This window comes from Rosa rugosa, chromosome 7, assembly GCF_958449725.1.
Source record: "Rosa rugosa chromosome 7, drRosRugo1.1, whole genome shotgun sequence".
Classification (NCBI taxonomy): Eukaryota; Viridiplantae; Streptophyta; class Magnoliopsida; order Rosales; family Rosaceae; genus Rosa; species Rosa rugosa.
The window spans coordinates 40605533-40610446 of NC_084826.1; the positions used below are offsets into that span (position 1 = coordinate 40605533).

Here is a 4914-nt window from a genome sequence, read left to right on the forward strand (position 1 = left end):
GGCAGAGAGGGGATGGTCAAGAGTGTATGAAGCTTTTGATGAGGATTCTGAAACTCAATTACCCGGGAAGGAGTACGATTGATGAGGTATGCTGCAGACTTCACCGCTTCTCCCCAATAAGACCGAGGTACATTCATGCCAAACAATGAAGCCCGAACAACTTCCATCAACTGTCTGTTCTTCCGTTCTGCCAAACCATTCTGTTGAGGAGTATAAGAGTTGGAGGTTTGATGACGAATCCCCTGTGACCGGCAAAATTCAAACATAGGGCCATTCACAAACTCTCCACCATTGTCAGATTGAAACACTCTAATAGATTGTTGATACTGAGTAGTCACCATTTTGTGAAAATCAGTAAACAACCCACACTACTAGAAATCTGTTCATTTACATCACCACTATTAAATCGGTCGGAATTGCCCGCGATGTAAAAAAAACATATAAACATCGGCTTATGAAATATCGATTTCTATTGTGGTTATAAACATCGGTCGTTAAATTAACCGATGTGTAAACTTTCGTTCAAAAATTTTGAAAAAAACACGGAGGGACTAAGTTAAAAAGTTTGAGAAACGCGGGGTCCAAAATTTTAATTCCTCCAACACTTAGTCATTTTGTCTGAAACTTTCGAACCCTAATTGATAAACTCTCACTGCCTCCTTCTTCGCGTTCCCGACCTCAGCTCCTTCTCCAATTAACCTGACCCGCGCCCCCGACCACAGCTCCTTCTCCGACCTGACCCGGGGCCCCGACCTCAGCTCAGAGCCTGGAGCTCGTTCTTCGTCCTGACCTCGAGCTCATTCTCCGACCTAAGCCACCTCAAGCCTTTTCTCCGACCACCACCAGCGTATGTTCTCTCTCTTCTCTCCACCACCATTACTGATTTTGTCTCTCTTCTAATATGACACTGCTCCGGTGAGCCCGCTGTTAAACAGGTCCGGTTTCGAATTTGATTTCTTCTAGTTGAGGGATTCAAGTTGATTTTGCTTCCGCCCGAAACCCTATTCAACTCTTCCCGTGATTTGGTAATTTCTTTCCGATTGGCAAATCTCTCTTTTCTAACTTTGTTTCCGACTTTCCAGGTTGCCCAAGCGAAGAAGCCCATCATTGCTCCTCCTCCCAAAAGCCAGTGTGAGTCAATTTGCCTCATTCCTATTTGAATTTTGAATTTGGATTTGTTTTATATTTATTGTTGCTTCAATCCAGTTTTCTACTTTTCATATCCCTCAGATCCAATTCCTCTTCTTTTCGATTTTGACCTAACTTTTTTGGTTTTCTGAAATTTTTATTTTTTAGGGATTTTGATTTATGATGCGATTGCTTTTAAAATTGTTGCAATATGGGGACCAAGAGGGATTTCAGCACTGCGATTCTCGAACAGAAGAAGGCAGTAAATCTCCTTGTCGTCGATGAAGCCATCAACGATGACAACTCCGTCGTCACTGTCCACCCTGAGACCATGGAGAAGCTCTAGCTAGCTCTTTAGGGGCGACACAATCCTCATCAAGGTGCGATTTTGATGTGTTTTTGTTGGTTTATTTGGAATATTGTTGAAGAAAATTGATGGAATTTTGCTTAATTAGGTTTTGGGTAGTGAGTGAAGGATGGATTTATAGTTGGGTTGATGGGTTTTAGGTGTTTTGTTTGAGATCTGGTGACTGGGTGTATTTGGGTGTCCGGAAGTTGGGATTTTCTGCTGGCTCTGAACCCCTGTACTATTTTTTAATTGTCTTAATCACCTTGTTTAAGTTGCACTCTTGTGATTCCTAATTCTGACATTGCATTGGATGATAGAAAGATAGGGTGGACGGTCATTAATGCTAAAATGTGAATTATGCAGGATGTCTCAAAGAGTGTGACAAAACTTGCCGTGAGAGAATCCCGAGCTCAGGATTTGAGGAATGAAATTCTCACCTCTAAAAAGTGACAAGGTTCTGAGCAAGAAGCCCCCTACTCCTCACCTGCGAGTTGTGGCTGATTATCTGTTGGATGCAACAACTAAAGAAGCCAACAAGAGAGTTAAGCTTGCGAGAGCTGCAATGGGTAACAACAACCCTGGTTGCCGTGGATTCAAGAAAGATAAGGACCGCCTTAAGTCTCTCAGTGCTCAGGTATACTTTAGCTTCCTTTTTGTACTTATTTCTTCATGATTATACTTCATGTTGGTAGGCAGAGACCAGAAGTTGCTAATTGATTTGTTATAATCTAATGCTAGGGACCCAAGAAAGGAAGATGGGAAAGAAAAGATGGCAGTGACAACCATAAGCAAAAAAGGCAAAAGACTTAATTTATCTATTTATCTCATCCATGTGTTGTATAGACAGAGGGTTTATTAGCCACCTCCCAATTTGTTTCAATCCTTAGTGTTGGTATTTGGCTTTAAAGTAGCTCATGTATCATTCATTGATTAACTACAGAAACAAAGGTGAGATACAAAACAATGAGACAGAAATGATCATATAATCATCCTCATGTGGACGGACTACTTGCGTCAAATGGTGGCGGCAAGCAGAGAAGATTGGTATGTTAGTTGTATGATACTCATTTTTAGCTATTCAGTTTCTGTTCTTGTATTTTACAAATCATGGTAATGAATTTATAGAAAGAATTTTTAGATACTCCGATCGTTTTTTTTTTTCTGGCATTCACTTCTGGTCAGGATTTGTATTCAGGCACCACGAATCATAGACTAATTGGACTGTTTGTTTATGACTGGATGTTTTATCCTCTGGTTCAACAGTTCTAGTACTTGTGTCCCTTGGTTCAATTTCTACTAGTATATGCTATAACTTTCTAGTCACTAGCATTGTTTATAAACCCCAAGTCCTGGTTTTGCCTCATTAAATTTATATGTTGCAGAAATTAAAGGCTAGAATTTTCTTTAAAAGAATTATTGGCACTGTTGTGCGATCTATGCAAGCGGATCAAAAGGAGCAAGGTTGGTATCTTTATGTTTTTCCTTAGAATAGAATACGTACTGCATATCTTTCTTGTAGAATTTGATCGTTTCTAATTTTTATACTTTTATAGCCAAGTTACTTGCATGCATCTAAAACAATCAAAATATGTTGTCGTATTATTAAGTTTTCAGAGGATCATCATTATTTCTTTTCTATATAATGAATTTCCATAGTTGTTTTATTCAGTTTATCTCCCTGATACTCTCTCTCTCTCTCTCTCTCTATATATATATATATATATATATATATATATATATTATATATATATATACTCTGTCTTCAACTGTTTCTTTGAGCTGATGGATAGTAAAGATAATACTAGAGTGCAGAACAAGATAGAAACTAATTAAAATGCCCTTTACAATATCATTTTGTGTTGCTAATATATATCACTAGTCACTGCACCATCAAACTGTTCAATCTGAGAAAGGGGTTAATGGAGACTTTAATTTTAGGAGTGGGCAGACTAGTATAACAAGACTTAATTAAGTGATGACATCATTTTTCTGCCCTTACGTATCTAGATTTTCACTGTATTATGAAAGTTGGATTTATTTTACAGTTTGCCGTGTCTACTATGCCTAAGATGTATGCGGGACACATGTATACCTGATAAGAAGATGCTTAAAGATCCAAGGAGGCTGTATGCACCTGGCCGTCTCTATCATATTGTTGAGAGAAAGCCTTGCAGGTGTTGTTCCTTTGAAATAAACGTTGGCAAATATCTGCTTGATTAAATCCAGAAACTTAGATTTCAATTCATAAGAACAAGATTCCATTGCTGTTCTCGCACCTGTCATTATATAGTGTCTGTATATTCAGTTGTAACCTAACATATAGTATTATAAATGCATTTCTATTAGGGATGTTATACAATGCCACTCGTGTCAGTGGGATAGATTTAAAGTATATGATAATAAGGCTTTTGCCTTTAGCAATGGTTCTCAGTGCTGCTATGCTATGCTTTGAATGCCTCTTTTTTCTTTTTTGGTTTTGCTTGATATTTGTCTGAGGGTTTGTAAATGTTTATTTTGCTTGAACTTGACAGATCAAAGTTTCAAACTTTGCACTTATTAGTGCATTTATGACGGAGTTGGAAGCTGAACACCTGTTATCCAGGTTTATATGTGATCCTTTTATTGGAAATTCTACATGATTTTCAGATTATTTGAGTACTTATTTTATCAAGTGTTGCTGGACAGATTTCAGTCTAGATTGTGTTCAGATGCTCATCAATAATATCTACATTTGTAGGATTTTGATGTATGCTGCAGATAAGTGACACATGACCTTGTTTCTGCAATTTGTATGCAGAACGTTAGAGTCAACTAGCTGTCAGTCTGCTGATCAGGTGGAAGCAACATTAGTTAACAAAGGAGTCAGAGTAATATCCGAAGAATCAACCTGTTGGTGTTGTGCTTGTGCGGGCGTGGCTGGCCAGAGATAGCTAATACATGGGAACCCTTGGAGAATCTCCAATCTGTCTCTGATGTTATAGAAGCATTTGAAAAAAGGTATTATTTTGTTTCTGTTTCTGTTTTACGTTCCAGTTACTTCCAAGTCTTTATATTGCCAGTGTTGGCCTCTATAGATAGTCCATAGGGTTTCCACACTAATTATCTTCATTAGCTTGTTTACCCAATCACTGTGCCTTATGTGTTGCATGTTTATATATTTCTAGTGGGCGGTAAAGACGCGGAAATCATATAGCCAAAATCAAATTGACGAGGTGTGCATTGAAGTGGCTGATTATATACAGAGTTTGATGTAGGACTGTGACTGCCAAGATGTTTTTTGAGTAAGGCTAGCTAGTTTTGGCTTTGAAGCAAACCTTGGTGTGGAACTTTTGTACATTGTTGCTCATATGTTTCCAAGCTAGCTTTTGTAAGTTTAGGGGTTTATTTTCTGAATTATGTTGAATCATGAATTTGGAAAGAAAATTAATGGAAAGCCC

At 38.1% G+C, this 4914-nt stretch overlaps 2 long non-coding RNA genes across 3 annotated transcripts; both read left to right on the forward strand.

Moving 5' to 3' along the window:
• The first annotated feature begins 465 nt into the window (after positions 1–465).
• On the forward strand, positions 466–2279 carry LOC133720220 (uncharacterized). Of its 2 annotated transcripts, none has more exons than XR_009851768.1 (5): positions 466–847; positions 936–1131; positions 1297–1508; positions 1841–2111; positions 2216–2274. It is a non-coding gene; the product is annotated as an uncharacterized LOC133720220 (long non-coding RNA). The 2 variants fall into 2 exon arrangements; XR_009851769.1 differs by having other exon boundaries at positions 468–847; positions 1083–1131; positions 2216–2279.
• A 1-nt stretch (position 2280) lies between these two features.
• On the forward strand, positions 2281–4904 carry LOC133720219 (uncharacterized). The gene is made up of 6 exons (XR_009851767.1): positions 2281–2521; positions 2860–2938; positions 3523–3651; positions 4009–4079; positions 4275–4474; positions 4642–4904. It is a non-coding gene; the product is annotated as an uncharacterized LOC133720219 (long non-coding RNA).
• The last annotated feature ends 10 nt before the right edge of the window (positions 4905–4914 follow it).